At 38.8% G+C, this 25,761-nt stretch overlaps 2 long non-coding RNA genes across 3 annotated transcripts in view; both read left to right on the plus strand.

Annotated features, from left to right (window-relative positions):
- The first annotated feature begins 4,700 nt into the window (after positions 1-4,700).
- Gm36466 lies at positions 4,701-11,136 on the plus strand. The gene is made up of 3 exons (XR_386936.2): positions 4,701-4,747; positions 8,664-8,791; positions 10,955-11,136. It is a non-coding gene; the product is annotated as a predicted gene, 36466 (long non-coding RNA).
- Positions 11,137-18,708: 7,572 nt separating this feature from the next.
- Positions 18,709-25,761, plus strand: part of Gm36522 — a 41,994-nt gene continuing 34,941 nt past the window's right edge. The window contains exons 1-2 of one of the 2 annotated variants that reach the window (XR_878117.3): positions 18,709-18,918; positions 19,917-20,020. This is a non-coding gene — a long non-coding RNA (predicted gene, 36522). The remainder of the gene's footprint in view (positions 18,919-19,916; positions 20,021-25,761) is intronic. The other variant, XR_386937.3, reaches the window with a different exon arrangement.

A 25,761-nucleotide genomic window follows, 5' to 3' on the forward strand; every position in this document is an offset into this window, starting at 1 on the left:
ATAAATAAATAAATAAATAAATAAATAAATAAATAAAGTGACTGAGATGACTCCTTGGTTTGACATTTCTTTATTGACTGAGTCAGACCAAGGAATTAATTTTACTGCCGAAGCCAGAAGTAAACCACTTGATCACAGTCTCTTGGGTACTCATTAAAGCTTTAGATCCCATGCCAGTCCCAATGTTCAGGGAAAGTGGAGCACAAAACTGTACACACATAAAAAGAACTTGAAGAAACAAGAGTCAAATGGCCAGAAGCTTTACCTCTGTTCTGGTCAGAAGGGACCCACCCCTTTTGAAATAGTTTTTAGATCCTTTAAGTCCTGGTATCTCTGAACCCATTCCTGTACTGATTAAGCAAACACTTAGATAGTATAACTAGCTATATACAAGAGCTAGCACATTAGTATATATCATGACCTGTATCGAAGGATAAGGTTTGCTATCCCTTTCAACCAGGATTCAGGTATATGTCTCTAAATGAAATTATGTGTTGTCACCTCTCTGAAAAGAACGTTAGGAAGTCTTTCTGACCACCTGCACTACTCTTACAAAACACCTTTCTGGATTCTTTCAATCCATGCTAAAGTAGATCCACTATCTTCATCACAGGGCAATAGGAAGGCCCTGTCAACTATAATTGTTTTGTATATTTGTTTTCCGAGACAAGACTTTACTATGATTCTGAAACTGTCCTGGAATTTTCTTGTAATATACATATACATGAACACACACATACACACAATATGCTGACCTCAAGCTCATAAACCTTATGCTTCAGTTTTCTTAGTGTTAAGATCATAGGTGTGTAACAACACAACCACAAGTGACCTTAATGTCAAGATTCCCAAGGCCAACTACTAGACCTTGAAGCAAACAGCATTAAGATAGACATTTCTATGGATCAAGATTGTTTTGTTTTGTTATTTTGAAATTCTTCTCTCCAAAACAAAACACAGAAAACCGTTCCTCTCTTGTCCCTCTTTCCTATTTAAAAACAGACATGGCTGCAGGTTGCTGGCCCCAAATTAGCTTCCTTTTAATTCGCCACTATGGGCTTTTTTTCAGCCATGTTTCATGCCTATGAACTCTTTTAGCCCTGTCATTTGGAATTCACTTCTAAACCATGGAGGTCATATGACCTCCAAAGGGTTTTGGTAGTGCCACCTCTCTGGGTCTGCTATCATCAGCACACAGTAGGCCTTGTCCTTGGTAGTTGTCCCACTCTCCTGGCCTTATGAATAGCCACTGCACTCTGCATCTTTGCCTCTCCTGGTCTCTCTGCAGGACTTCAGTCACCAGATGACTATGTCATTTGAGCTGTTGCACAATCCACAATGCCTCAGAATGCTTCTCGAATTCTGCCGCCTACTTCAAAAAACTACGGCCAGATAAAGATAGAGCACGATTTGGGACTAACTTGGCTAGGTGACAAGAACAAGCCTTATAGCTGCCAAAGCCAAGTGCCAGGCTATCTATACCAACAGTCTTGGCACCTGTTCTGTTCTCATAGGCTGAGCGAGAACAACTTCAGAAACAGAAGTGAGCACATGCCACCATGACAAATGAAAGGCTCACCAAGTCGCTGTGCCTTCATGGATGCTGCTTCTGACGTGTCTAGGAGATGAAACCTCACAGCAAATTTCCTTGCAGTAATCTTTCCACTCCTCTTTGTCAGTGATCTCTGAGTGTCAGGTATAGGAGTTGTTTTGTGTGCTGGCACAGGGCTCCACAGCTCTGCATTTTTGTCACTTGTGGTTTGCCGAAGCTGTCTCTGTTGCTGAAGGAAATGTCCTTGGCAGAGAGTGAGGACTACATTTGTCTGTAGGTGTAAGGATAACTATTTAGAATGTAGCCTTATGCTGGCTTAGTAAAGCAGCTGCTGTAGGTTCTTTCCAAGATTTATACCTGCATCCAAAGACAACAATAATAAACATGCCAGTGTGGCTGGGAGAAAGGCCATGATGGCCCCACCCTAGATATATATAGCCAACTAAGAGTTGCTGAAAGTGGAAAAACATAGTCTTCCCCAGGGAAGAGTTCACCAATTGGTTATCCAGTACCAAATGATCAGCCTTGAAGACATGCAAGTAACTACTGAGCAGGTTGTGTTTATGTATTTAGGGATATATATGTATCATAGACAAATGAAAGGCTATATTCATGAAGTCACAGCAACATGGTAAGCCTTTCATTTGTCATCTGTTTACTTCCATTTCTGATGCTGTCTTCCTAGTCTATGAGAACACACACACACACACACACACACACACACACACACACACACACACACATTATGTATATAACAACAATAAAAGAAAATGTTATGAAGTCAAAAGAAAACAAGGGGGTACATGGGAGAGTCTGGAGGGAGAAAGGGAGGGGAAGATGAAGGAATTAATATTGTATATTTGTAGTCTCAAAACATTAAAAAATATTTTAAAACATAGAAAAAATAGCACACCAGAATCAAGTTTGGTGGTTAGTAAGTTTCCTCTTGCACCTGTTGCTTTTTGTAGTAACAAACTGTATCCAGAGGTGCCACCTTGGGCTGGGCAGTGGTGGCACATGCCTTTAGTGCCAGCACTTGGGATGCAGAAGCAGATGGATCTTAGAATTCAAAGCCAGCCTGGTCTACAGAGTGAGTTTTAAAACAGCCAGGCAGTCAAGAAAAAAAGATACTGTCAGTCTTGGTGCTTGCTGTGGGTCTTAATTTCACAGATGTTTCTCTGAGTTCAGGGCCAGCTTTTTCAACCAGATGAGTTAGTTCCAGGCCAGCCAAGGATACACACTGAGACCTTGCTTCAAATAACAGCAACAAAGATAATCTACATTAACTCAGAAGTTATTTTTTTCCAGTTGACGCTTCTAAAAGAGTTGAGTAAGATAATCAAATATGTGGATCCTATTTTTTCTTCCCCTTCTTCTCTGCCTTTTCTCTACTTTCTCTTCTTTCCTAACTGGGTAGTTCCCTCTATTCTTTTTTGGATCACAACTGGGCTAGTGATTAAAATTTACTCAGCCCAGTTACTGAGTGTGTTTCTTTTTAATACCTACTTTGCCCTTTGGAAATAAGTAAGAGAGTGGGCAAAACATCTCATTTGTTAAATCAAATATTTATCATGAAATTAAATAAAAATATGGCTATCATTTGATTTATATTTCTGTGTCAGGGCTTTATAGAAAGCCCTATTGAGACTCTTAAATGCTTAGTATTATTTTTACTGCATTATACATTTCTGTAGGGGTTTTAAAATACCTCAAGCACTTGAATTCATTTAAATGCCGTGTTTGAGTTGACAGAGATGACTTGGTGAAAATTATTTACTGCTTTGTTTTTTTTTCAACCTTAGGGAATGAAGTATGACTTTAACCCGAATGTTATTTACTCTTGCTTGTCTCATTAAAAAAAAAAAAAGTTTTGTAAGAAATATTTGGTGCCAGTTAACAACATCAACAACAAAAAATTGCATTAAAAAAAAACCAATGGAATAAATGAACTATGTTTGCAATTGAAAGGGAAGTTTACATCTTTTGTTGTTTTGCTCCAAAGAAATCCTATTATGTTTCATGCATAGCTTTACAAAATGTGCAAACAACTATCAGATCAATGACATGATTTTTGCAGTTGCTTTTATCAGGATATTTCAAAATGAATAATCAAACCATCATTCATATTTCCTATGTCTATATGACCAATCCCTTTATTTCTAGTGGATTCCTTGTGGAAAGCACTTTGGCATGGAAACCTGGCGGAGGAGGAGCTGATAACCGTAGTGGGGCTAAGCAGTTTGTAAGGACGTGTTTGCACTCCTTACTCCTGATGTTAGCTCCCGAAACTTGTGCTGCAAATCTTTGCCTGTGTTCTACCCACAAAAGATGACAGAAAAAAAAAAAGATGACAGCATAAAAGGGATTCAGGGAACAGTACTCCACAGCATAGGACTGCTGTAGTCAGGAAAGTAAAAACAAACAAACAACTGAAGAGCTGCATAAAAGACAGTGTGAAGAGAAAGCCTGCCACTGAGATTCCCAAAACCCTCCCAATCCAGGTGAGTGAGGCGGTTGTTTCAGGCCTTTACAACGTGGGTTCACTTCCCACCGAACTTCTCTCTGTATTAGCCTCTTCCATCCAGTGGAATGTCCTATAGATGTGTTAGCAGCTAACCCTTGGTTGTTTCCACTGCAATCTTGTCTGGTGCAGTCAACTTTTAGACAGCATTTTCCACAAGTAGGTCAAGGATATCCAGTCTGCTAGAAAGCTGCATCTCAAATTCTCAAATAAGATGTTTGAGGCCAAAGTAGAGACTATTTTATTTAGATTTTGCTATGTGGCAGATAATTGCACTTCAACAACATGAATGTTTCCTGCTTTGAGAGGGAGAGGACATACTTTTTCAAACCAGAAGAAAGTTGGGTAAATCTCCATTTCCAGTGTTCTTTTCCTTTCTGAAGTAGAAAGGAAACTTCGGAGAACTTGTCTAATGGCCCTTTTCCCTCCTTTTTTTTTCCACCTAAATAATTTCAGAGTAAACAATGTTGCATATTTTCTAGCATAATAAGCAATTTCCGAATGTGCCTTTAAAAAACATAAGCAATAAAAAGCACATGAGTGTTTACAATATTATCAGGCCGTTCTCATTGGATAATAAGGTGTGTTTAAATGTCACAGTGGCAAACTTCCTTAGGAACAAATACCAAAATAGGATGCTGGGCGATGAATAAGCTGAATTGAAAAATGTTAAGGTAAATACCTATGCTTAAGTATTGCCAGTGGGGTTGTTTCAGTTAGAATTATACGTCTACTTTGAAATGATAAAGTTTTATTGCAACATAATTGCATTTAACTGTTTTGAAGGGCTTTGTTTTGTTTTGTTTTGTTCCCACTCTGGGAAAGAAATTGCATTCCCAGCTGTTTCTCAACTCCTGTAATTTAAATAAGTAAACCTTTTGTTCTTAAAACTTACTTAGCTCTTTCTAATTCTGTTGATGGACACCCATTTCTACGACCTTATTTTATGTTAATATCTAACAAAAGAACACTGTTAGCCTCCTGCCAGTAAAGGTCCCACCTCCTTTGTTGGGGGTGTGTGAAGAGGAGGGGGGATTCTTTTTGAGCCTTTTCCTTTAGAGACGACTTTAAACTTCCTCTCGCCACATCTAGTCAAGAAGCGAATTTCTTCAAGAGCTAAAAATTCCTAGGAAAAGGCTATAGCCCCCAAGTGTGGAAGGTGGTTCTTAGCTGTCAATTCCCCTTTGTTATGCGCTCAAATGGAATTATGAAATGTTCGTGGCTTTGTAGGGCAGAGCACATTTCTCCTGAGGAAATGCAAATGCATTAGGTGTGCCCAGGTAATTTGAAATGCTCATGCTGGCAGCTTTTCTGCATGAGTAAAGCTGTTTAATTAATGCGTTTTCCCCTTCCTTCTGATTAGTTGATTCTGATTTTCTTTGAATAAATTAAACTCTCTGTAATATGCTTCCTATAGCTTCATGGGCTACCCAAGGCCTGATACCTCCCACCAGGAGGGCAGATGCAAAGAAATGAAATGACTCCTCTGCATATTTCTCACAGAGATTTTTCTCCTATACAAAAAGACTCAAATTTCCCTTGCAATATGGCTCGCTTGAGAGATGTGTTCGAAGAGCATCTCTGAGGCTCTGTGGATGATGCTCATTGGTTTTTTTATTTTGTTTTGGTTTTGTTTATTTTGTCTTGTTTTATTTTATTATGTTTATTTTTTTTTTTGGCCTTCCAACTTGAATGCTGGGAACGAGTGCTTGATCAGTTTAATTTTGTTTTATTTGAGATTTCTTTTAAGGAGTGAACACATTCAGGGAGGAGGGGGAAGAAGTGGCTCATGCACTTTCCCTACCAACAAAATAGTTCACTGTTACTTCTCAGTGTGAGCCCAGTTTCTACACAGGGCTTTGGGAGTTAATTTTTTTTTCTGCTGTAGCTGCCACAGCATTCTAGGGGGAACATTTTATTTCTAAAAAAGTATTTCTTTATATCAAAAACTCAAAGGAGTGTAGGAGAAAGGCTGTAATTGGGCTGAAGTTGGATGGCATTGTTTTAAGCCCTACCTTAGCCACTATGAAGTTTCTACAAAATTACAGTCTTGTAACAGATGTAATCTTTTAGGTGGGCCACTCCTAACCCTAACATCATCCCTGTGCCCGTGGGCTTACATAGCTACATTTAGCTCATTAATTACACTGAGTGATGAGAATAACAAAATGTATTCACACACATCACTTTTTTCTATAGAATATAGCTCAATCAAGTTGTTTCCTTTGCCAAGAAGGTGATTTTGACGGTAGCATGGATATCCACTTGCACTGTTCTTTCACACAGAGTCTTAAAAAGAACGTATTTCAGAATTTTTCTGAACCAATGGATAATAAGTTGCAAACATGATGTCCATCACACCCAGATCTTTCAAATATGTATTTTCTATAAGGCAAAAAATATTCTCATGTATTACAATTGTCCTGCTGTTAAAATTGCTCAGTCATGCTAGATTTTTTTGCTTCCAGAACTAAAAGAAAAAACTCCCTACAGAGAATCATCATGCTCACCTTTGCAATATTCCACTTGAACATACTGCAGAGGTAGTGGTAAGAAAATTCTTAAAAGCATATAATGACTATAGTAACAAGACCACTAGTTAGTATTCTGTATCCTTTCTGTCCTAGACTCTTGAAAATTCTCCATTGTATTTTAGAAGTATGTGTGTGTGTGTGTACTGAGCAGAGCTATGTTGACAGCATTTTTTATAAGAATCTGTGTCAAGGAACAGTGCAAGTGGATGTCAATGCCACAGTTAAGGTCATCTTCTCAGAAAGGAAAAGGATACAGTCAAATTCTATTGTATGAAAAAAAAATTAAATAGAAAAATTTAAAATATCACTTCTATTCTTTATAAATATCTTTTCTTTACTTCCGTTAATTCCTTAAGAAAGCCAGCTCAGGGTTAATTGATACAGCTGATCTGTAGAACTATGTATAGTTTATTTAATCCTCTGAAAATGTTCTTAGGAAAGTTCCATAGAGTTCAAAATTGATCAAAGGCTGTATATCATGACACATGTCTCTAATTCCAGTCCTCAGGAGGCTGAAGCAAGAGGATAGTCAGATCTAGGCAACAGCAACTTTCAGGCCTGCCTGTGCTTCATAGTTAGACTCTGTCTCTAAGTAGCTGGTGTAGGGTAGGGGTGGCAGATGGGGATAGAAAGAATTAGTCAAGAGGGGAACAATAGTTTTACAGTGATTCTTAACAATTATATTAAGATCCTTTTATGTTCTTGAATAGGTTTTCTTATTCTCTCACCACTCAAAGTAATTAATGATCTAAATGCAGCCATGTTTAAAGTAGACTTGTTTGATTAAGTGGATAATTCACTCTTTAATGTAGTATTTTAGCATGTGCCTCCAACTGATTCCTTCTTAAATTTTCTTATTTTGAAATAATTTCAAACTTACATTCAAATTGTAAAAAGTACGTTCTCATATATATTTTCATGTAGATTTTTCAATTATTCATAATTTCTTTGTAATTCTTTTTTTTTTTTTTTTTTTTTCGAGACAGGGTTTCTCTGTATAGCCCTGGCTGTCCTGGAACTCACTTTGTAGACCAGGCTGGCCTTGAACTCAGAAATCCGCCTGCCTCTGCCTCCCAAGTGCTGGGATTAAAGGCATGCATCATCACTGCCCGGCTGTCTTTGTAATTCTTATTAAATAAGTACATATTTCAGCTTTTTTCTGAACCAATGGTCAATAAGTTGTAAACATGATGGCTGTGGCACCTAAGTCAGTATGTGTTTTCTCTTTGTTTTATTAGATAATTTCTTCATTTACATTTCAAATGTTATCCCCTTTCCTAGTTTCCCCTCCAAAAATCCCCTATCCCCCCTCCCAGTCCACCCACTCTTGCTTCCTGGCCCTGGCATTCCCCTATACTGGGGCATAGAACCTTCACAGGACCAAGGGCCTCTTCTCCCATTGATGACTGACTAGGCCATCCTCTGCTACATAGGCAGCTAGAGACATGAGTCCCTCCGTGTGTTTTCTTTGATTTGTGGTTTAGTCCCAGGGAGCTCTGGGGATACTGGTTAGTTCATATTGTGTTCCTCCTATGGGGCTTCAGACCCCTTCAGCTACTTGGGTCCTTTCTCTAGCTCCTTCATTGGGGACCCTGTGCTCAGTCCAATGGATGACTGTGAGCATCCACTTCTGTATTTCCCAGGCACTGGCATAGCCTCACAAGAGACAGCTATATCAGGGTCCTGTCAGCAGGCTCTTGTTGGCATCTGCAATAGTGTCTGGGTTTGGTGGTTGTTTATGGGATGGTTCCTCAGGTGGGGCAGCTTCTAGATGGTCATTCCTTCAGTTCTCTGCTCCAAACATTGTCTCTGTAACTCCTTCCATGGGTATTTTGTTCCCTCTTCTAAGAAGGATCAAAGTATCCACACTTTGGTCTTCCTTCTTCTTGAGTTTCATGTATTTTGCAAATTGTATCTTGGGTATTCCGAGCTTTCTATAAAGTAGAAATATTCTCAGGTATTATTATTGTACTGTGGTTAAAATTAGGAAACTGACATTTATCCAATATTTCCTTATAATCCTCAGATTCTATTCAAATTTACTGTCTATTTTCAGGACTTCATCTACTACCTATATCTTGACAGCTTGAGGAAGACTGGGTTTTCTTTGGAGCTAAAAATCGTGTAATAGATGCTATTGCTACTTCTGTTTTAATAGCTGAAGACATTGGAGTGGCAGACCAGGTAAATGCTCTTCTACAAATGAGAAGGCTACCCTACTTCCTTGACAGGCTTCAAATTGGCAGTTAAGAAGACTAGGCTTAAATCTCTGTTTCTAAGAACAGGGTAATTCAAGGACTCAGACGCTTCCCCTTCACCTGGCCCAAGGCAAGGACAATGGGTCAGCAGCAGTTTCCAGACTTCCTCACCTACTTCCTCAGACAGTTGCCAGACCTCCCCAGCAAGTTTACAGCTCCCAAACCCTGTAATGGAATGTCAGTAGAGATGGACTCAACAGATTAACATAGAGGTCACCTATCCCAGAGTTCCTTAATGTGCTTTGAATCAGGCCTGCAAGCTCACTTGGGTGTCTCTCTGTCTTGGTACTGGGGAGACCCCAGTGTGATGTACTTTTGCTGAATAAAATACTCTTTGTGTCTACATACACTATTTGAGTCCAGGCTATCATACTTCGGGGAATCATGGACCCTTACACAGACACAGAGCTAATCTCACTGGTAGTTTGTCAACAGCTACACAGTCTACTATGCTTTGCTGAAAGGTCTGTAGGCATCTGTTCTAGTTTGCTTTCTCTTACTGTGATAAATACCATGAACAAAAAAATTGCAGTAAGAAAGGGTTGCTTTTAGCTTACAGGTTTCAGTTCTATTATCAAGTGAAGTCAGGACAGGCACTGAAGGAGAAACTGTGGAGGAATGCTGTTTACTGGCTTGCTCTTTGGGTCATACTTATCCTGCTTTCTAATACCACACAGGACTGCCTGCTTAGGGATGGTGGTATCTACAGTGGCTTAGACCCTCCCATATCAATCATCAGTCAACACAATATGCTACAGACATGCTCACAGGACAATCTGATCAAACCAATTTTTCAATTTAGGTCCCCTCTTCCCAGGTGACTCTAGATTATTTCAAGTTGATAATGAAACTAACCAGGACGGCATTTAAAGTCAAGATGTCCTAAACCAGCAGTTCTTAAACTGGATTGTGGCCCCTTTGGGAGTCACATATCAGATATCCTGCATATCAGATATTCACACTATGATTCACAACAGTAGCAAAATTATAGTTATGAAGTAGCAATAAAATAATTTTATGGCTGGGGTCACCACAACATGTGGAACTGTATGTACTAAAAGGTTACAACTTTAAGAAGGTTGCGAACCACTGCTCTAAACCTAATTGTACTGGCCTGCAAACAGCACTCCATCTAGTCATTTCTATTTCAGAGACTGATACAAGCATTCATCCAGTTGTCCAACTTGAAACCTGATTATACATGATTCATTTTTAGCATGTCATGGTAAAGTGTAGTTCCTTAAGCATGACGCTTGATATCTGTATTGTATCTGTTAATTTGCTTATCTTGTACCCAGGATTTTAAAATCTTTCATAGAAACAGTAGTATAATATTGTTTGTAGTTGCATCCCTAGTACACAGTATATAGAAACCGATATCTAGCAGAGAGGAGCACACAATTAGTACATGTACAACTGACCCTTTATATTTATGGGTTCTGCATTCATAGATTCAAACACCTGTAGAATATATATATATATGTATATATATATATATTCTCTCTCTCTCTCTCTCTCTAATATATTTATATATATTGAATTAGCTGTGTTGTGTAGTATACTTGTAATCCCAGAACTTCAGTGGTAGAATCAGGAAGATAAAAAGTTTTAGGTCAGCATTAGCTATATAGCAAGCTCAGGACCAACCTGGTCTACATGAGACCTTGTCTCAAAAAAGAAAATGTGACTGTATTGCATACATACAGGTGTTTTTCCTATTATCACCCCTAAACATTATAACAACACAATTGTTCATATTGCATTTACATTGTATTAGATGTTGTACACAATCCAGAAGACGTGCATGGTTTTTATGTGAATAACTCAGCAGTTTGTATAAGGGAAATGAACATCCATAGATTTTGGTGTTGGCAGAGATCCTGAAAGCAATCCCTAGTGGTAACTAAGAGACAAGTAGATTTGCTTAAAGGAAGATTTGGTAGCATTAAACCATATACAAGCAAGCTGCTAGTGTGGAAAAAAATTAAGGTCTTGTTCAAAGTTATACAATAAGCAGTAGCAGATTTACCATAAAGTAAATGAAGTGTCCTCTTTAGAGTCTATCTTTTGTTTGTTATTTATTTTCCAGGGCTAATCTTCCACAGAACTCTCTGGACCTCAGGGGGACCTTGGCAAAAGGCAAAATAATGTGCTTTTGTTTCTGCAAACTGGTTAAGATCCATGTCTCCATTTTGACTCACTTTCCATCACCATCCCTATCTTACAGAGTGACACCCATGAGGCTATAGGCATTTTGAGGGTCAGGCTAAAGGAAAGATGAGGTGAGACTACAATTCACTTGCATTTAGTGGACTATATTTGTGGTTTTGGCAGTCACTAGAAGGTATAATTGATGTTGTTATTATTATTCATTGAATGGGACAATGGCTTACTACAATATTCTACCATTTGCCATTTCACTGGCATCTTTGTCTGGAAGGTCAAGCATATAGTTTCTACCCTGGTAAAAATATATCTCTTGCTGGTATATGCAATAGTGTCTGGAGCTTGTGTCTCTAGTTGCATATGTAGCAGATGATGGCCTAGTCAGCCATCACTGGGAAGAGAGGCCCCTTGGTATTGCAAACTTTATATGCCCCACTACAGGGGAACGCCAGGACCAAGTGCAGGAGTGGGTGGGTAGGGGAGCAGGGCGTGGGGAGGGTATAAGGAACTTTCGGGATAGCATTTGAAATGTATATAAAGAAAATATCTAATAAAAAATATATCTCTTGGTGCATATCACCTAAGCATGTGTAATGAAGAGGACTAGAATTGGTCTTTACTTTGCTATGTCTCTAAATTCTGAGTAAATGATTTTCATATTGTGTTTTTCTTTTATTTTAAATTTTAGTTCTCAAGAACTTCACACACGAGTACTGTATTATACTATTTACCCATCCTTCTCGTCCTTTAAGATCCTTCTCAGTTCACCCTGCTGAGTTCCTTTAGTGTTGCTTATACGTGTCCATGATTGAAGAAGATGCTTTGGGATTGGATAACCTATCAGGAAGAATAACCCTGGAGCAGACTGATCCTCCTTCTCTCAGCAGTCATTGATGACTGTTAACTCTTCATCGAGGGGTGGCAGCCTTGTGACATTTTTCTCTATCCATGTTTGGGTGTCAATTGATGTTGTCATCTTTTAGGCCTTGTTTAAGTAACCATATTGTTGAGATTTCATGGATTTTTCCTTTTTTAAATTTTGCACTTATTTGTGTACTAGTGTACTCAGTGTATATGTTGTGCATGCCAGAAGAAGGGATCAGATCCCATTATAGATGGTTGTGGTTGCTGGGATTTGAACTCAGAACCTCTGGAAGAGCATCCAGTGCTCTTAACCACTGAGCTATCTCTCTAGCACCCTCATGGATTTTCCTTAAAGATAGCTCTATAAACTGGATAAATACCCAGGAAATCTGAGTCAAGATTGGCAAGAAGGTATTTGGTGGGTGTCCAATAAAATGTTCCGGAGTGGATAGTATAACTGTTAAGAACACTAGCTAGCTGTTTTCCCAGAGGACCCAGGTTCGATTTCCTAGCACCTACATTGTAGCTCACAAACATTGTAGCTCCACTCCCAGGTGATCTAGCACCCTCTTCTGGTTTCTGTGGGTCCCATGCATACATGTACATATACAAGCAGGCAAAAGTACTTATAAAATAAAAACAAAAGTAAAAAAAAAGTTTGTTGGTTGAGGGAGTAGATGAGTGAATGAAGCATGTTTTTATATACAGTTCTTGGGCACTTGGCATGTTGGAGGAAATATCAACCAATGGTGATTAGGATAGTAGTAGAGGTGGTGGTGGAGGGACAGCGCTTCTTAAGACGTTGATTTTCTGATTTTCTGTTTTTTTCTTTGTTTTTTGTTTTGTTTTGCTTTTGTTTTTTTGTTTTTTGTTTTCTTTGTTTTGTTTTTGTTTTGTTTTTTGAGACAGAGTTTCTCTGTATAGCCCTGGCTGTCCTGGAACTCACACTGTAGACCAGGTTGGCCTTGAACTCAGAAATCCATCTGCCTCTGCCTGGGATTAAAGTCACCACTGCCAGGCTAGTTTTTTGTTTTGTTTTGTTTTGTTTTGTTTTGTTTTGTTTTGTTTTGTTTTGTTTTGTTTTGTTTCCTTTTCTCTTCTCTTCTTTCCTTTCCTTTCCTTTCTTTTCCTTTCCTTTCCTTTCCTTTCCTTTCCTTTCCTTTCCTTTCCTTTCCTTTCCTTTCCTTTCCTTTTCTTTTCTTTTCTTTTTTTTATTGGATATTTTCTTTATTTACATTTCAAATGTTATCCCCTTTCCCAGTTTCCCACCCTCCCGGAAACCCCTTATCCCATCCTCCCTCCTCCTGCTTCTATGATGATGTTCCTCCACTCACCCACCCACTCCCTCTTCCCTGCTCTTGAATTCCCCTACACTGGGGCATCTATCAAGCCTTCAAGGACCAAGGACCTCTCTGCCCAGCTGGAGCCCTGTGTACTCCTTTGTTGATGGCTTAGTCCCTGGGAGTTCTGGGGGTTTGTTTTCTTTCCTTTCCTTTTTTCTTACTTTTTTTTTTTTTTTTTAAGAAAAGGTCTCACTGTAGCCCTTGATGGCCTGGGGTTGGCTGTGTAGACCAGGCCTGCTTCTGTTCCTGAGTGCTGGGATTAAAAGCTTGTACCACCGTGCCTGGGAGCCTCCTGCTCATTATGAAAAGCTTGAGATTAGATAGGAAGTGTGAATGGCTTGTAAGGATACCACAGGGAGGAAAGTCACATTCAAAATTCATTTTCTCATCTTGGGTATTTATATCTACCTTTGGTAATGAGGTTTTTGGCAGCAAAATGTGGGGTTGACAATTCTCTTCCTTGTTAATACAAATATTACCATATGACTCTTTCCAAATAGTAATTTGCACTAAAAGGACAGCCATCTCTAGTTATTTGCAGCTCCAGTAGATAAAAATGAAAGCCAAAATTTTGTGCTATTCTAAGATTACAGACGTAGAAGGAAGGCTGGTGGTAATATGAGAAAGGAGAGCTACAAACCATTGCAATTACAGCATACTTCAGATAATATTGAGAACAAATCCCAAAGTGAGTTTACAACTGTTTGATCTTATCACAGAAGTCCTGTTTGCCCCTGTCTTTTCACACAGCTTGCTCAGAGTACCTGAAATCCACATGGGAAACAACAGCAGAACATTAGGAAAAAAAATCCACACATCTTCATTCTCAAGCCCTTCATTTATTTTTAAAATATTTGTTACATGAAGTACTTCAAAAATACTCAAGCCATGTCCAGATATACTCAAATAAAGGAGAATATTGTTTTCCATGGCGGGTGGAATGGGAGGTTGCAAAGGTAACATTATTATGGTTTAGTGGCTAATCATGACTTCTATATAAAATGAATCCATAAAATCATCACATATATCTCACAATTTCATACAGGGTTATCTGTCACTGTGGATTTTTCACTGACATTTATATTTAACTGAAATAGAAGATAATCAAGCTTGTACGTATTTATGTACTATCTTGGAATATTTTGATACATGTCTGTCTTGTGGAATGTTTAAATCAGGTTAAGCATATCTCTATCTCTTCAAACAAACATCATTTCTTTCCGGTAAAAACATTCAAAAACAATCTTTTTTTGCTAGCAATTTGCAATGCACATTGCACTATAATTATCTACACCTATTCTATTTTGCACACTGAAGCTTTTTGCTCTTCTCTAACATTTTTTGAAAGACAAAAATAAGAGCACACTTTTTTTTTAAATAACAATTAAGAGCATACTTTTGATCGCAGCACTTAGGAGGCAGAGGTGGGAGAATCTCTAAGTTCAAGGCCAGCCAAGTTTACAGAGTGAGTTCCAGACAGGATTTCTCTGTGTAGCTCTGGCTGTCCTGGAACTCACTCTGCAGACCAGGCTGGCTTCAACCTCAGAGAGCCTCCTGCCTCTGCCTCCTGAGTCCTAGGATTGAAGGGTGCACCACAGCCAGGGCTCTTAAGTGTTGAGCCATATCTTTAGCCTCAAGATGATTCCAATGAAAGAAAAAAAATCCTACATCCAATTACTACATATTAAATATTTAGTATTTATTAAATAATAATAAACATCACAGTTTTCTATTAAATATTTTATTGAATAGTAAATATTTAATAAATTTTATTTTATTTTAAATATTAAAATTTAATGTTTAAAATTTTAAATTATATTAAAAATTTCTAAAACCTTTGAGGAATTTTCTTTGTTGTGAGTATGCTTCTGCACCATTGAAACCATTTAAGGCCAGCCTCAGGCAACATGGGCTACTTGAGAACCTGCTCAAAAAAATTATATTGATGGTTTGGTGACATTGTAGTAAGTAAATATATCTTTCTTTATTAAGCCATTCTCTTTTTTTCCATTGTAATAGATATTTTTATACAATATATTCTTATTACAGTTTTCCCTTCCCCATCCCCTCCCTAACTCCACACCTGTCCAAATCCATATCCTTTCTTTCTCTCTCTAAAAAATAATACAAATAAACAAACCTAAATAGGATGAAGCAAACAAACTAACAGATGAAAAAGGACCAAAAAAATACACAAGAAACACATGCAGAGTCACAGATCCACACAGGCAGAAATCCTACAAAAACACAGGACCAGAAACCATACTATGTATATAAAAGAGCCTCAAGGAAAAAGGTTAAATAAAAAAGAAATAATGCTGAGACACAGAATTACAAGACAAGGAAGCTCCACAATTTAAATCGAATTAGCTTTGTGTTGGCCATCTATGGCTGGTCACAGGGTCTGTCTTTAAGTGTGATTTGTATAGCTTGGTGGTGGTGCCTTTAATCCCAGCACTTCAGAGGGGAGAGGTACATACATTTCTGAGTTCAAAAAATCTAGTCTACAGAGCTAGTTCCAGGACAGCCAATGCAACACAACAAACAGCAAAAACAAACAACAAAAACCCCACAAACAAACAAAACAGGAGTAGTTTGGTCCTCTAGTCAGACTCCTTGGAGTCTTTGGAGAAAACTGATCTGTCATTTGCTGGTGGTTATCAATTGGAGATAGCTTCTGGGTTAGGAAGAGAGGCTTGTCTCCACACCCCCTCTCAGTGCTGGGACCCCATCTAGCACAGACCCATGCAGGTCCTGTGCATGTTGCCACAGTCTCTGTGAATTTATATGTGCATCACTTTTGCTGTATTTGGAAGGTCTTGTTTCCTGGTGTCTTCGGTCCACAGTGACACATTCTACCTCCTCCTCCACAGATTTCCCTGACATCTGAGGGAAGGAATTTGATGGAGACATACTGTTGATGACTGAGTGTTCCAAGGTCCCTCACTTTATGCACATTGTCCCATTGTAGGACTCTTGTTTTTTCTTCCTATCTACTGCAAGAGGAAGCTCCTCTGATGATGATTGAGCAAGACACTGATCTATGAGTGTAGAAGATTGTCCTTAGCAGCCAGTTTATTTTTCTGTTCCTTTAGCAGAACAGTGGTATATAGTTTTATATTCTTGGCCAAGTTAGCAGTGTTAGGTATGGCTTCGTCTTATGGACTGGGCCTTAAACAATCAGATATTGGCTGGTTACTCTTACAAATACGTGCATATTGAACCGGAAGGTCACCATTGTAGATTGGAAGAGTTGTAGCTGGGTTCATTTTTAGCTTCCTTCTCTGATTGCATTCAGAGCACTTTCTAGTACCATGAACACCAGTCAGTAGGGGTGAAAGCTTTAAGAAGGCACAGTCTTGACTTCCCCATTCAATGAGTTGTCTAGGTATTGTCTCCAGCAATAGGTCTCACCATTAGTTTGTGGAAAGCAATGTATAGTCCTGGAAATGAGTTGTTTGGGGGGGGATCCATGGGGCTCCTTCAGCCAACAACTTGATTAGATATAACCCATTCCCAGAACTGGAGGCGTCATTGGTGGTATAAGCTGTCTTAGTTGAAGCATTGCCTCCTCAGCTATTTGATTATTCTCATTTAGATTTCTTTTCAACAGGAGCTGGAAAGATGTCTCAGCAGTTAAGACCACTTGCTGCTCTTCCAGAGGACCTGGGTTCATTTTCCAGAGCTCATATGGTGGCTTACAATCATCTGTAATTCCAGTATAGGTGATCTGATTCCCTCTCATGACCTCCACAGACATAAAGTATGTATGTGATACATATATATGGATGCAGACAGAATACCCATATGTATTCATGAATAAAAATAGATTATACACACACACACACACACACACACACACACACACACACACACACACACACATATCTTCTACTGTATTACTGTATTAGGTTTCCATAGGCTTCCTCAAATGCAAATGGTCCTTAGTTATAGCTGCTCCCCTGTATCCACTTTTTTTGTTGTTGTTTTTTTGAGACAGGGTTTTTCTCTGTAGCCCTGGCTGTCCTGGAACTCACTCTGTAGACCAGGTTGGTCTCAAACTCAGAAATCCGCCTGCCTCTGCCTCCCGAGTGCTGGGATTAAAGGCGTGGGCCACCACGCCCAGTCCTGTATCCACTCTTTTAACCCACTCTTTCCTCCATCACCCTGTTTGATGTTCCCATTCTAGTCACTCCATTCCCTCTCCCTGTCTATTTATAACTGTCTGTTTTACTTCCCCTTCCTTGGAAGTTCCCTCCTTTCCCCATAATTCCTTATTTTATACATAGTTTCTATGGTTATACTGATGGTAGTCTGTTTACCAAAGACTTAACAGTATTTACTTATAAGCAAATACATACCATATTTGGAAATGTACCACATTTTCTTTATCCATTCATTTGTTTTCAATTTCTGGCTATTATGAATATAACAGCAATGGATATGATTGAACAAGTGTCATTGTGGTAAATATTCTTTGGGTTTATCCAATAGTGATATAGTTGTATCTTGAGGGAGATCAATTTCCATCTTCCTGAGGAACCATCACACCGATTTCCATAGTGGTTGTACAAGTTTGCAGTTCCACCAGCAATGGAGGAGTGTTCCCTATACTCTACATCTTCACCAGCATGAGCTGTCATTTCATTTATTGATTTGTGCCTTCCTGATTGGTGTAATATTGTAAGATGGAATCTCAGAGTAGTTTTGATCTGCATTTTCCTGATGGCTAGGGATAATGAACATTTTTTATTTCTCAGCCTTTTGAGTTTCCTATTCTGAGAATATATACTTCATATTTTAATTTGGTTATTTGATTTTGGATATCTAGGTTTTTGAATTCTTTATGTATTTTATATATTAGCTCTCTATCAGATGTGCAGTTAGTAAAAATCCTTTTCCCATTTATAGCCTGCCATTTTGTCCTATGGACAGTATCCTTTGCCATATAGAAACTTTTTGGTTCCATGAGGTCTCATTTATGAGTTGTTGATCTTAGTGCCTGTGCTATTGGTACTTTGTTCAGAATGTCATATCCTGTGTTAGTGAATTCAAAGATATTCCCCAGTTTCTCCTCTACCAGCTTCAGTGTATCTGGTTCTATGTTGAAGTCTTTGATCCATTTGGAGTTTCATTGAAGATGATACACGTGGATCTATTTGCATTCTTCTACATGCACCATGAAGTTAGATCAGCTCCATCTGCCGAAGGTGCTCCCTTTTTTCCATTGTGTATTTCTGGCATTTGTATCAAAATTCAGGTGTCCATTTTGTTTGGGTCTTCAATTTGACTCAGTTGATCAATGTGTCTGTTTTTGTGTAAGTACAACCCTGATTTTATTAATACAGCTTTATAGTACAACTTGAAATGAACATGGTAATACTGTTAGCAGTTCTTTTATTACTCAGGAAAGTTAAGTTGTCCTGTTTTTTTTTAATTTGTTTCTTTTTTGTTTTGTTTTCGGTTTTAGTGTATGTGTTTTTCCATATGAAGGCAAAAAGAATGTCCTTTCAAGTTCTGTGAAGAATTGTGTTGGAATTTTGATGAAGATTGCATTGAATCTGTAGGTTGCTCTTGGTAGAATAACCATTTTTCCTACCAATCTATGAACATGGGAAATGTTTTCATCTTCTGATATCTTCTTCAATTTCTTTCTTCTATGTCTTAAAGTCTTTATTATGTAAGTCTTTCAGTTGCTTGTATTAACCTATCTTCTTACTAGGGAATGTAAGATCTAATATGAGTATTTGTGATGGCATGCCCCCGCTTCTCTCGGGGATAGAGGAGAGAAGAGTAGAAAAGAGAATAACAGAATGTTTTGAGAAATATACCATTATATTATGACATGAATTAGTTTTCTCCTATTGTAAAAAACATAGAGTAATAATGGAATAATGGAAAGCCCAAGATATACGAATAGAAAAATAAAAATCTACTTATAGCTTCTTAGTGGTCAACCTAACTCCAACAGAAAGTATGACTAGATCTAGCCTTCTTAAATGAGCTGCTATGTAGTTTGAACATCCCATAATTTTTTTATTCCAGCTTTTAGCACTTTCGGGGATGTTTCCAAGCCCCAGGAAGGAGGAAATTTCAATCTTGTCTAGTTTTAGACAAATTTTCATTCAGAACCCAAGCCTTAGCTCCTGCTTTTTGGAATAGGACTTGAATGTTTTCAGGAATGAAAAGTACTCCTGAAACATGAGTAAGTGTTATTATCGAAAGAAACAAAGTAGAAAACTCTAAAAATTCTTGGGGGCATCACTATTAATTTCAAAAGAAGAAAGGGGTATAAAACTATTGAGATCATACTTGAAATCTGAGTGCATCCTGTCAGAGGGACTGAGCTCTCTTTGAGATTGATGGGTTGTACTTTATTTCTTTGAAAGGCCATACCACTTTATGTGTGTAACTGATCCCTTAGCTTTTCAATGACTCCTACCTCTTAAGAGTTGTAGACTTTTCAGAATAATTGACATTTATTTTGGTTTTCTAGAGGGATTCTCCTGGCCTAAGTGGGCAAGGCCTGTGCTAACCCCTCCCCAGTGCATACTTAACATTGCATAGTGAACTGTCCCAACTAAAAAAGTCAACATTGACAAGCTTACCCAGGAGAAAGTACATCATTTGTAGTTCAAGACCACAATTTTGTCATGCTCTCTCTTCTTCTTGTTCTAGGGATGGCATCCAGAGGCTGACAAATTCTAAGCACTCTGCTACTAAGAGGTGTTCCCAACACTGTGTTTCCATTTCTAGAGATGGGAAGACTGAGAGTTATGGAGGTAAATAACAATAATAGCTCCTGAATTCTTATCACATTTTGGAATGTGTGTGCTGTTATTAACCTATGCCTTTTACAGATGAGAAAATCAAGACTCAGAAAGTGAAGTGCTTTACCTCAGGTTGTACAGCCTATAAAATGATTGGTAGGCCAAGAATTCAAGATTAGGACTTCTGTGTTGTTGGTTTTGTTTTGTGTCTTGAGCAAGGGTCTTACTGTGTATCCCAGGCATGCTGGACTTAAACTCCCTTTGTGGTTCAGGTTGGTTTTGAACTTGAGATCTTTCTGCTTTGGTCTTCTGAATACTGACATTACCCCCACACCTGGACTTAACTTTCCTTATTTACTGATTTATTTATTTTCATATTGATAGATCTTGTTAGGCAACCCAGGTTGTCTTAGAACTCTCAATTCTTCTGCCTTTACTCACTGAGTGCTAGGATTACAGATGGGCAATATCACATCCAGTATGTCCAAATCTGGTTCCTTTCTTTCCTTCCTGTCTCTCTCCCACCCCCACTCTCACCCTCCTTCTTTCCTTTTTTTGAGACAGAGTTTCTTATATAATGCTGACTCTCACTATGTAGTTCAGGTTGGCCCCGAACTTACAGAGATCCACCTGTCTCTGCCTCAGCGTCAGGAGTGTTGCGATTAAAGGTGTGCAGCACCATGCCCAACTCTAAATTTGGTTTCTTCATTGCAACAGGGCCTGTGTGTCAAAGGAATACAGATCCAACTTACTTCCTTAAATATCTCCCATAGAAAGCCGAGTGCCAGGCAAGGATAGAATATTTGAATAATAGTGATAAAATTCAGTAACAAATGATAACTGCTGACTATTAGTTCCATTTTAATGCACCCAGAATATGCTAACCTGAGGTGAAGTTAATCAAAGACAACAATGGATTTTAGAGCGTAACTTTGCACAGCATGTAGAGGTCAAAGAAACATCACAAAAATTCAAAGAGCTATTATCCTAAAGTGCTTAGGGCAAAAGTACACAGAAGGAGTTATCCTGTACACAATGTCTTTAATGAACCTCTTCCCTGATTGTTCTTTAAACAAAAGAATCTTAACTGAACTCCATCCACTTCTAAAGAATTGGATAAAGCTGGATGGCACTTGAAAACTACAAGAGACTGTGCTATTAGTAGTGCCTAGGTCGTCTTCTTCTTCTTCTTCTTCTTCTTCTTCTTCTTCTTCTTCTTCTTCTTCTTCTTCTTCTTCTTCTCTCTCTCTCTCTCTCTCTCTCTCTCTCTCCATGTATGTATGGAGAGAGAGTGGTGAATTATGCATAAAGATGAAACCATGAGCAAATATACCTAACCAAGTAAGTCTCAGAGCATGGGCAGTAAACGTGAAGTGGGTCTTTTCATTTGGACTAATGGTAGATTCAAAGGCAGTTGACCAGAGCTGCAGGAACAGAAGAGAAGAAAGCATACAAACAAGTTGATGCATTAAAAAAAAATACTTTTAGAGAAGAAGGTCTGTTGAAGATTGAGTGAGGTGCTGAAGAGTGTTGTGAAATATTCCTTAAGGCAATCATACCTCACAGGATGTGGAACTCATGAATACCAGATTCCTGCAGTGCACTGAGGGGTGTGTTGTTTTCAGGGTGCTTGCTAAATTCTGAGCATAGCTCAAAGACATAGTTCATTTGGAAAGAGTCCCTCATGCAGCATTGACTTTCAATTGCCAACTGAAAAAGGATGCCCGTGTCAAGAGGCTGACAGGTCAGAACATAATACTGCAGTCTCCAGCTCAACACCAGCTAGTGTGGAGGGAGAGCAGAGCTTGGGAACTCCCAAGATGCCCTTGGTGAAGGTACAGCGGGACTTCTGGGGCTTTTTAAGTCAGGGTCTTATGTAGTAGATGGCCCTTTAAAGCAAATCAGGCCAAACACTCTTGAGCTCCATAAGACTGTATTTTCAACTTGGGCTTCAGACTGAATGCTGGGATGGCAATGTCATGAACAGAGAATATGAAATTAGTTAAACTCTACTCCCAGAAAACAATCTGTCCCTCCATTCTAATAGTGTTAGTCAGTTTTCTCTCACAGCAAGTACCTGGGATAATCAGTTTAACAAGAAAAAGTGTATCCATGTAGCCTGGCATTATGCTCTGCAGTTAATTCATTCTTGCTACTGTCTTGATCTGAAATGTATCCCTCCCTGTGAGTAGAGAACAATTATTACTGTCAGAATTCTGTAAACGAGGAAAACTCAGAAACAAAGAAACAAACAAACAAAAAAAACCCTTCTCCACAGGTAGAAATAGACAAAGCCTTATTTGCTTCCTTCCATTTCTTCTTGAGAAGAGAAAATGGTACAGAAATATTTCTCCTTTTCTGCCTCTGTAAAGGTAACCATCAACTTACACAACTGTACCACATACACACAAGTATACACACACACACACACACACACACACACACACACACAAGTAGTGTGTGTATATATATATATATATATATATATATATGTATACACACACATATTTTTCCTATAGGTACATGTATATTCACAGAACACAGACATCACCAATTTTTTTATACAATTCTTGATAGTAAATATTTTAGGTTTTGTAGGTCTCAGTTGAATATTCTACATTTACATTTTTGTAAAAAAATTTACAACTCTTCAATCCTGTAAAAGCCATTCTTGGCTCTCAGGTTGCACAAAGACAGTCTGGGGACTGTGGCCATTTGGGGACAACATTCTCATTCTTGGATGTTTTCCCACAGCTAAGTGTCTTTAGCACTTTATATGTAAGTAGAATCATATTATGATTTTTCACAACTTACATTTTGCATTCAACATGATGAGACATATGTTGAATGTTGAAGTTTTTTTATATTAGAGTTCAGTGTATGGACAAACCACATTCTAGGTTGTTTCCCAATTTTCCCCATTGGAAAGAGTGCTACAACTCTTTTCTTTCTTTCTTCCTTTCTTCCTTCCTTTCTTTCTTTCTTTCTTTCTTTCTTTCTTTCTTTCTTTCTTTCTTTCTTTCTTTCTTTCTTTCTTTCTCTCTCTCTCTCTCTCTCTCTCTCTCTCTCTCTCTCTCTCTCTTTCTTTCATTCTTTCTTTCTCTCTGATTTTTCAAGACAAAATTTCTTTGTCTGTCTGTCCTGGAACTCACCCTGTGGTCCAGGCTGGCCTGGAACTCAGAGATCTGACAGTGAAAAAGAAGAATTTGGCTGTTTTGGTTCTGTCAGTGGGAGAGTTGAAATACAAATCAAGATCAACCCTGAAGGAGAACAGGGCACGGTACTTGCATCAGAATTCTTGCATCAATGAAAAGCTATTTGCATATTAGTGAGATGGATATGTTTGTTTGTTTTATAAAGAATGAAATCATGCTGGGCAGTGGTGGCACATGCCTTAATCCCAGCACTTGGGAGGCAGGGGCAAGTGGATTTCTGAGTTTGAGGCCAGCCTGGTCTACAGAGTGAGGTCCATGACAGCCAGGGCTACACCAAAAATCCCTGTCTCGAAAAAACCGAGAGAGAGAGAGAGAGAGAGAGAGAGAGAGAGAGAGAGAGAGAGAGAGAGAGAGAGAGAGAGAGTTAAAGAGCTGGGGGTAGAGTCAGCTCGGTAGTTAAGGATTTTACTGTTGTGCAAAAGATCCAGTCTTTGTTTTCTGTAATCAAACTCTTATATTTCTACACGAACAATACAGTAAAAACATGGCAATTCAGGGCTGGAGAGATGGCCCAACAGTTAAGAGTACTGTCTGTTCTTCCAAAGGTCCTGAGTTCAATTCCCAGCAACTACATGGTGGCTCACAACCATCTATACTAGAACTGATGCCCTCTTCTGGCCTGCAGGTGTACATGCAGACAGAGCATTCATACATAAAATAAACGAAATCTTTAAAAACAAACAAACCCCGCAATTCCTAACACACAATAGTCTTGAATCTGAGTAAAAGGTTTCAGGGAGGCCATTGGTGTTTCATGGTCTAATGACATGCACAGAGGAAGGCAGCAGTGTTGTGTGTTGACAATTAAGTTTTCAGTGGAGTCACACAATGTGATATAGCAAGCATGTCAGATTGCTTATGCATTTGATTAAATTAATAGTTTTTGTTATTATACATTCAGAAACTTTTATAATGTTGACAATTTTTATATGCAACCCCCCCCCCCGTGTTCAATTCTGTGATGTATATGGTGACAATACCCATTATTTTAAAAGCTATGGCTGAAAGGAAGGAAGAAAGGAAGAAAGGAAGGAAGGAAAGAAGGAAGCAAGCAAGCAAGCAAGCAAGCAAGCAAGCAGGCAGGCAAGCAAATGTCCTAGGCTTACTTGGCCTTGAATAAATAAAAGTTCCTGGCACAAAAGTGTTTACTTATGGCCGGGTGGTGGTGGCTCACACCTTTAGTCCCGGCACTTGGGAGGCAGAGGCAGGCAGATTTCTGAGTTCGAGGCCAGCCTGGTCTACAGAGTGAGTTCCAGGACAGCCAAGGCTACACAGAGAAACCCTGTCTTGAAAAACAAACAAACAAACAAACAAACAAACAAACAAAGTGCTTAGTTATTTTAAATTTAGATATGATTTTAAATCTTGGTTATTCCTGTGACTATAGCATTTTATATTTTTAAAAGATTTGTGTCTTTTGTTGTTTGAGACACAGTGTCTTGGAACTCAAAAAAAAAAAAAAATCCACCTGCTTCTGATTGGATTAAAAGCAGGAGCCACTGGGGTTTGAGAGATGGCTCAGCAGGTGAGAGCACTGATTGCTCTTCCAGAGGTCCTGAGTTCAATTCTCAGCACCCACATGGTGGCTCACTACCATCTGTGATAGGATCTGATGCCCTCTTCTGGTGTGTCTGAAGATAGCTACAGTGTACTTGTATACATAAAATAAATAAAAACAAATCCAAAACCATAAAACCAAAATAAAACATTTCTAATCCTCTAGGAGTTTCAGACCTGTATCTCTAGATAAACTATAAATTCTGTAACCTTGGGCTTTAGCCTCCATATTCCTTCTTTAATTTAATTCAGCAAAGTATACTCTGTCCCTTCTTCCTAGCCAGCCACTTTCTCCTTCACCAAGTCACACAGCTTCTATAGAACAAGCTGTTTAGAGTCCTGAGGACTAAGTGTGGCTTTTTTTTTCTGGGTCTCTTTGGCAGCTAGAACATGAGTCTCCCAAAGCTTTTGTATCGGCGAGAGGCCAGCGAACAAAACCTACGCCACTCCAGATAGATTCAACAAAAGGCGGTTTACACAGGCAATGAGCTGCTTAAGGAAGCTTGAGTGGGGCTTCTCAGAGTGATTCTGATCGAGGACAACGATGCTCCTGGGCCACTATCAAAAAGGAGGAGAGAAAGCAAGTTGTCAGGCGAAGTGGAGCTCACGAGTGTACTTCCATAACTCAGATCTGGGGCACAGTAAAGTTTTGCTCACAGGACTTTTATGGCTATAGCTTCTGCTTCCTTTTAATGCTCATTAACTTGAACTTAGTGACCGGGCACACAGCATACACGAATCTTGCTTGCCACTGTTAGCCCCCTATACTAATCTATGAAGTTAGAGCTGAATACAATTTGATAGGAAGCCTCATGTTCCTATACACACATTTTTTTCTGCCTTCCAAATCTCACATCAAATCAGCAGAACCTTATTAGTCATCTAGAAGAGTGTCTGGAAAGAGTTGAGATTTCTTTAGCACATTTTCCGTTTCCTGTTCAGCCTCCTCAACATTGAAAAGCACATTGGCATGGCCAAATG

The sequence above is a fragment of the Mus musculus genome, chromosome X (genome assembly GCF_000001635.26).
Source record: "Mus musculus strain C57BL/6J chromosome X, GRCm38.p6 C57BL/6J".
NCBI classification, from domain to species: Eukaryota; Metazoa; Chordata; class Mammalia; order Rodentia; family Muridae; genus Mus; species Mus musculus.